Source organism: Athene cunicularia, assembly GCF_003259725.1.
Source record: "Athene cunicularia isolate RWA chromosome 1 unlocalized genomic scaffold, athCun1 chr1_part1, whole genome shotgun sequence".
NCBI classification, from domain to species: Eukaryota; Metazoa; Chordata; class Aves; order Strigiformes; family Strigidae; genus Athene; species Athene cunicularia.
In genome coordinates, this window is record NW_020799091.1 from 90241623 (window position 1) to 90250006 (window position 8384).

The following is an 8384-nucleotide window of genomic DNA, read 5'->3' on the forward strand; positions in this document are numbered from 1 at the left end:
CTGCCTGGCAGTTGGGCGGAGAGCAACGGCAGTGGTGGGGCCGGGGCTGGGCAGGTGTTGGCTGGACACGGCTGGGCAAAGCAGCTCCGCCTTGCAGAGATGCCTGCAGCCACGGGGGCACCTCTCCCCAGCCTGGAGCTTCCCTGGTGATGTGAGCACTGGCCTCCCAGGCCAAAGCCAGGCTGGGCTTACCCTTGGAGTGTGCTGACCCAGAGCTCCTTCTCCGCCTGGGAGCTGCAGAAAGAGAGGAGAAGCAGCCTGAGTGCCTGCTGCTCCCCAGCCTGTGGGCAGAGGCATACGCCAGCACAGTCCTGCCCTGTGGGGATGGCTGCAGAGGCAGGACGAAGCCCCATGGGGCAGGACAGATGCACCGTCCTGCTGTGGGATGTGGTACCAAGACTCACCGGAAGGTCACGATGCAGGAGCCGTGGGGCCAGACGAGAGCAAGGGAGCTGATGGTCTTGCCTTCCTCCTCCTTGTGGCCATCACCGGCTGCCCCCGTCCTGCTGCTCAGCACCTGAAGCTGGCCCAGGGCCAGGCAGAGCTGCGGGCACAGGGCACTGCCACGCCTGCAGAGAGGAGTGGCAGGGAGTGACCTGGGGGTGGCCGAGCCCAGTGGCTCCCCTTTACTGTCCACCTGCCATGGGCATGGCCATGGATGCCTCCGGCACCAGGGTGCCGGGGGCCTGGGGCTGCTCCTTGGCTGTCCCTGCCATGGTGCCAGGGCCGGGGTTTGTCAGGAGAGGCAGCTGGACTCTGTGAGTCTTACTTGGACTTGGCGATAACCAGGGTGTCCCTAGAGAGGAGGAGGTCCCTCTTCCTTGTCGTGCGGCCCTGGGTCACCCACACGCGCTGGCGGAGCAGCAGCTCGGGTGACCCTGGGACAGGTCCGTAGTGCTGCACGGGGTCAGGGTCATCCCTGCAGAGCAGATGGTGTCGAGCATGAGCAAGGCGGCTGCTGCGGGGCCCTGCTGTGCTGGCGTGTCCCCAAGCCACGTGGGGAGCTCACCTGGAGCCACGGCAGCAGTTCAGCTGGCCCATCCCGCCAAACACACCAGAAGGCTCACGTGGCACACGCTGATGGGGCTCCAATGGCCCGAGAGAGGCTTCCGAGGGGGTACCAGTGCTCTGCAGTGCTGCTGGGCGAGACCCCACTACCACTCTGCACTGGCACAGCACCGTCACTGCAGGCACTGGGGCCGTTGCCAGGCCAGCGCCGGGTCAACACAGCTGGGCGTTCTGACCCCAGCGGTTGTGCTGGGGGTGTGGGGCACTGAGGAGCTCTCCCCAGGTGCCCCTGTCTCTCTCGCCATGGGGAGGCCAGGCCTGGGCACAGCACTGCAGGCATGGCCTCACCAGCGCTGAGCAGAGGGAAGGCTCACCTCCCTCCAGCTGCCGGCAAGGCTTTGCCCAGTGCTGCCCAGGGTGCCACTCGCCGCTGCCTTTGGGCAAGGGCACCTTGCTGGCCACCCCGAAGGAACAGGATCGTGATGTTAATGAACTAGACCTTGTCAACACAGGTCTCCCAGGCTGATCTCACCCAAGCCCACCCAAGGCAAGGCTCCCTGGCCACGCCTGCCCTCCGGCAGAGGGCCTGTCTTCGCTGAGAGACAGCCACTTCCCTCCCTGCCCTTCTGGCCATTGATTTCTTTTTTTGTGCCCCTTTTCTCAGGTTTCTCAGCTAATCAGGGGGCTCAAGCAGTCAGGGCTGATCTTGACCACAGATCAGGTTTGGCTTGGCTAGAAATGGAGCCCCCTGGGGCAGCCATTTTGAGATTGTCCCACTGATATGACCTGCCTCCAGGCAAATGCTTGGAGAGGGTGTCTCGGGTTCACCAGGCAAGTTTTGAAGCCTCCTTAGGAATCTGCATGAGGATGGCAAATTACCGCTAGTGGACCATACCCCGCCCATTATAGTGAAGGTTTTCTCTTCAATGTCCAAGAGCCATAAATAAATAAATAAAGTATTAGTGGGGCTCTTCATATGACTGTGTAGGCTCACAAATTTGTGTGAGTTCTGAGGCAACTGTTTTATTTTTTGAGGTTTCTGAAAATGGTAATGTGTGTTAAAGCAAATGACCTTCATTCAGCTTATTGTGTTAAGATCAGAATGTACCAAGGCTTCCTGGTCACATATTTCCACACTCTTCATTTGCTTCTGTTATATGACATTAAATATCTGAAAATGCATGGAGTATAATGGGTTTAAAATGTCATTCAAGCAGTTATTATAATGCTGCTGTAAGATTTTAAATTATGAGAGCTTGTGTCCAAAAACTCCTACAACATGCATGTTTGAAGACAACACGTTTTTTGATGTATAAACATTTAAGTAAAAATAACTGTTTTAAAAAGGACTTGTTTAAAAACACTTAGTCTATGAGTTTTCATACTATGTACTATGCATAAAAAAATGCTTCATCTCAGTTTTTTTTTTGATTTAGAAAGGCTGCAGTATCAGCTGCTAAAAGCAGGCACACTGCTACCCTTTTCTTGAAGGCAAGACCTTAACTGAATGAAAGTTAAATAAAACATATGGTTCTTTACCATGACCAGAGTATTTATCTGTTAAGTTATTTTCTTTCCTGACGTGAAAATAACCATTATAGGACTGGAATGCATTCCTGACATTGTTCTTAATGCCACTGCTATAAAACCCATACCACCAGATGTTGAATTAAAAACTGGCAAGAATGTTGCATGGCTTCATTTACATTTTGGTGATCTTATCTTGTTATTTGGGAAAAACCAGACCCAAACACACATTACTTTGAAGGTTGAGCAAATACCACAAGATGGCTGAGCTGATGTGAAGGCTCAAAGCCAGCATATGGAGTAGTCCAGCCCCTCACCCCTCAATTTCCTTCCTCCAGAGCAGCACAACCCTGCCTTCCCAGGCAGAGGCTCCAGTCCTCCACTGACTCCTCACCCTGGAGGTGTGGCTTTCTAAATCAGCAGCAACAAATCTGAGTAACTTCCCACTAGTTTTCTGCAGTGGCTTGCTAAGAGGTCAGACAGGCAGAAGAGCAAGGGACAGCATCTTTGAAGAAATGAGAAAAAGGTAGTAAATATTAGGTTTCACCTTTCAGTGGCTGCAAAATATTAGACAAATGTAGCCTTTTAACCCAACATGAGCTCATTTTCCTCAGATGTTGAGATTAATTTTTTTAGTATTCTTTTTTATATAATGATTTTCTATCTATACTGGTACTAGGAGCTGGTGTTAGGCAGCAAGAAATCTTATGATTTTTCTCTGTCACAGCCCTGATTTAAGGCAATGAACATTCATTCCAGCTAAAAGGGAAGAGACATTGGACATCCTTTTTCACCTTTCTGGCTGAAACAATAAAAATCATTGTCCAGAGTACTGTCCAACATACCACAGAAAAACATGAAAAGAAACTAATTTTTTGGACTAAAGGGCTTCTCTGAACTGGAAATACAGGAATTAGCAGTTGTCTTTGTGTGCTAAGAGAAGGATAGCCAACAAAGAGACATGATTGTGCCATAAGGACTCTAAGCAGCAGAGTTGACTCTGGAAAATGTGCTTTCTACAGAGAGAAAACTGGATGTCTGCATAGAAAAGTGCCTGTAGGAAGTATTCTCTTTCTATAGTGTTGGTGGCAACACAGTTAGGCTGTGTTTGTAAGTCACTTAAAGCACTTAAATGAGGAAACCCCTCATTCAAGATGACAGCTTTTAGCAAAAATTACCTCATAAGGCTACAAATGAACCTTGTGGTTTTACAGACTAATTTTCTGGTTGGCTTATATCAAAATGGTCCAGGGAGTCAAGATGATACAAAGACATTGGTAAAATATCTTGACCCTAGAGTAGTTCAGGGTCAGCAAACAGAGGAGAAGGAAGAGTTTTGCCTGAAGCCCTAGAAATTTTTTCAAGTCACATGTTATTGACAGGCTCTAAGGGTCCTGTGTGCACATTTTCAACCAAAGTTACTGTAGTCATTTTGTAGAGTTTTAGGGAGACTTTTTTAGGAGAAAGGACATAACTCTTCACAGCTTCAGCAAAAATGTTGTGTGAGAAACAGTAATTAATTAGCAAGGAGGAGCCTGTTTCTGCTCACTTGCTATTGTGTGGAATTTTGGGGTGTTTTGTTTTTTCCCTCCACATCTTCTAAAAAGTCCTAAATCTTGTCGACTGACAATTAACTAGATGAATCACTAACATTTAGGTGACACAAGCTATCTTTTTGATGAACCTCACAGATTTTATATATAGGTCATCAACTGATTTCATGAAATGTTTCTGTATTTTGTAGAGGCCATTTGAATTCTTTGCAATAAAACATTTGTGAAAATTACAGATCTTTAACTGATGGGTTTGCTAATTGATAGAACTGTAGCTAGCTATTCTGAAGTAAAACGGTAATTCTGAAAAGTACCTGGGTACATTTAGGATGAAATGATATGTTGTGCTTCTGCTTGGCAGGTGTGTCATACATGTTCAAGTTCTTTTAATGGTTCCTCCAGTGTTGCCTTGAGGAACACTATGTCCTGCTGTGGAACAAAGGACACCTGGATGTTAACCGAACATTTCTTTGTGCAGCATTTCATTCTACAACTCTTACTCACTTTGCATAGTTCTTGCCTGTGCAAAGAATGCCATAGCTGATACCAAAATAATTGTCTGAGTAAATCATACACACAGTAACGGGGGCTCTAAGAGCATTCCCTTAGCTTGTATGAGTACATTCTAGGCAGTAGTTCTAATATTGGCTTTAACATAGCACAGTGAGACACCAATAAGTGCATTCTCTTATTCTTCTTTTCAGTGGACTAAAGAAAAGCAGGAGCAAGTAAATAGATTCCTCATTTTATGATGTGAGAAAGAGAAATACAAATGTGTGTGAGAAAGAGAAGTACAAATGTGTCAATACATTTGAGATATCTCTAAGTCCACTTTTAGCTTCTTTAAAAAGAACAGGAGACACTGTAATTACCCTGAAAAGCTTTTTGTAAATACGCACTTTTCTAAATCTTTTCACTGACCTTGTCTCAGAACAGCTAACAACATTGTTTCCCCCTTTTTAATTTCTAAGACTGTGACATAATTTTAATGTAGTAAATAACATTAAGAAGAACCTTAAATAATTGCCTTTTCAAAATGTTCCTCTCTTGTACAAGAGAAGGCTTCATTCTTCTTGTATAACATTTTCTGTATCCTTCTCCTGCTTTTGACGACACTTGTTCAGCATTGGAGAGGAAGAGAAGGCTAAGACAACAGTGAATCCCTGGAATGGAGCTTGAAAACTCCTGCTTTTCTCTCAGAGGTAAATTTCTTGGCTTTGCAGTAAGAAAACCTCTTTGTGTTGCATAAATAAAAATGGTGTGACAAGTAAGCTCAGGGACAAGAACCTCTGACTTGCAGCCCAATACTAACGTTATAAACACAAAATCCAAGTCCCAAGAAAAGCAGGTAGGTCCCAATCCTGCGGCTACTTGGTCACACTGATCTCATGAACGTTTCTGATGCACACTGAAAAAAACAGTTGCCAGGGTTATGTTGAATTTGAACAAACCCCATATGTCACATGCTCATCAAGCAGAAATTCTGAAGGAACGCTCTCAGATGAAATTAACTATGTTTTAATGAAATTAAAACAGCAGGCATAAAAATGATTTAGTAAATCTGCTTCGTTTCAAGAAGGAACGCTTAACAAGCTGAGGAATGGTTTAAAGAAATGTAGTGGTGCTATTGCTTCTGCAGCAGTTAGTGTATTTCTTCTTGCAATGTTGTTTTGCCTTCTTATTCTTTACCACATGGAAACATGCAATTTTCAAAACATAACTCTGACTTTTCTCCCCTTTTCAGTGGTGGTGGAGAGAAACACATCAGTATTACAAGCCACATTAAAATTTGAACAGGGAGCCTTTTTACAGAAATGCCAGAAAGTCCTTAATTTAAAATGCAGAACATAAAAGATCTCAAACCACTAGAAAATATAGGCAGAAATAGGACACTCATATTGCAGTGGGTTCCATAAGTTTCCAATCGATGAAGGCAGTGCTGAAGTCTGTTTTTTTATGAAGACCTCCACCAAGTGACAGCTCAAAACCTTGAGCAATGAGAGTTAGTAACAGGCACACTTCTCTTTCTTCATTATGGCCACAATTATATTTTTGGAAAATAACCCGGGGAGTTATTTGGAAAATAACAAGGATGATGACAACTTGCATATCTCAGCTTCCTTGACAAAGCTTTCTTTTAAAATTTTGTGCTCAAATTCCTCTCCTAGCACTTGTGTTATTTAGGAGTGAAAGGTCGTTATCCCACAATAGCTCTTGCTGTTAACAACTATGGGTGTTCATTAAAGAATCCCTTTTCTGTTTCATGCCACATGATTTCTTACTCAAAACCTTTTGGTTTTGCAAATTGCATCAATAGCCTAGTTTTCTGATATTTACTGATAGATTAGTTTAAGGAAGGAGAAAGAAAAGCTTGCAGAGCACTCCATAATGCTACCTGAAATGAAAGCAATCTAGATTTTGTTCACTAGTGTTATTGAACTGACTTCTGTGTAATTTGTGCAAGTTCTTCACATTTGGAAGATGTTGTGGCTGTGTGAACCAGGATGTCAGTAAACGTTGAAGTGCCTCGATTTCTGGTGCGTGGAGTTAGCAGTTCCATACCCAGAGAAGCAAACCGACTGGAAAACTGTCTGTCCCAGAGGACAAGAGAGTTGCCATAGCACTCAGGAAAAGGGCCTGAGTACTGTGAGTCATTCCTAATAAAGCTGCAGCCTGGGACCATAGTGGGGTAATTCTTTACAGTGATGCAAGTGTTACTGATGGAGATTGAAGTCACCAAAGAAAAATAGTAGCAAGAATACTTTCCCTTTGTTCTAAACAGGCAACAGATTTCTGTAATCCTGATTGATAAAGCCCTTGGTTCATGTGGTCTGTTATGGGTCACAAAGAGCACTTAATAAATATGGGGCAGTGCTACCAAAATATTATGGAGCCTCCAGTCTCTTTAAGAGTGGCTGCTTTCTGTCCCAACAGAAATACAAAAGGTCTGCGATGTTTCTCAGAAATTCTCCGTGTACTTGGGTACCCTGGTTGGTAACACTGTATCTGAGCTCTCCAGCTGCTGTGCAGATGCGTATTAGCCCCTTCCTTTCACCAGCCCCCTAAACAACATTTATAAGATGAAGCTGTAAAAAAAAAAAAAGTTCTGAAGCTGTTGCTTTAATACTTAAAATTAAGTCATGCATGACAGAATATATTCACCTGTGTATCTTTTATATGGTGATTCACACTGTTTTAGAGACCAATGTGTTACTCTGATAATTACAGACAAATGATGTACCTGAACATTTAATTTAGAGCAGATCCCTTCAATAGCTTTTTCCAAACAAGTTAAAGAATGGTGTTGTGGATATAACATGTAGCAAACTCAAATTAGCCTTCAAAGGGGTTGTATTTATTTACAAGTAAACATTGTGCCTCCTAAACTTGCCAACATATGCATCATTCAGAATAATACAAGCTTATTAAGTTTATTAAAAGTGCAACTCTAGGAATTTGAAGGTTACCAGTAACATTACATTGCTATTGTGCATAAACTGCATTTTTTATCCTTTTTTTTTTTTTTTTTTTTTTTTTGAAAGGGATAAAATCAATTTTCAATTCAGTTGCAGCTGTGAAAAAGAAAAGCTCTGAAGTACTTTCATGTGGCCTACCTCTGTTTTACTACACCAGTTTCAAAACCATATTTTAACATGGTAAGAAATATACCTGAGTGCTAAATTTCTTTTATTATGTTTCTTAGATGCCTGCTAGGTGAGCTGTTCAGGTGCCAGAGGATGACTATGAGGGTGAAGGGATCATTCAATTCATCTAGATGAATCAAGATACTGTTTTGCTTGGTGAGTTTTGAAATTTGGAGTATTTTGTAATACCTGAGCTGCTGGATAAATCTAACTCACTTGAACCATTAAAAGTGACGGTCATAAAGCTTAAGAATTACCGTGTATAGCTGAAGGGAGGACAGCTACAACATGAGCCTTTTATTATACACCTAAACACTGTTTTACTTTTTGGACGCTTCTCTCACCCAGGGCACCGAACAGAGACAGCTCCTCTTTCCTAACGGTTGAAAAACCGTAACACTGTAAACACCTTTTTTCCCCCCCCTGCCAAGGCCATTCTGAGAACTCAGTGACTTGCCTCCTGGGCGGCTGGCTCCGCGCTACTAACCCACCGCCGAAAACGTGGGGATGTCGGTAGCGGGAAGCGCAACTCTCGCCGCCCGGCGGGACGTGCACCCCGCGCCGACCCCCTCCGCGGGGGGAGCCTGCGCTGGCGGGGGGGCTGGCGGAGCGGGAGGGGACAGAGAAGGGAGGCTGCAGAGGCGCCCCCGTC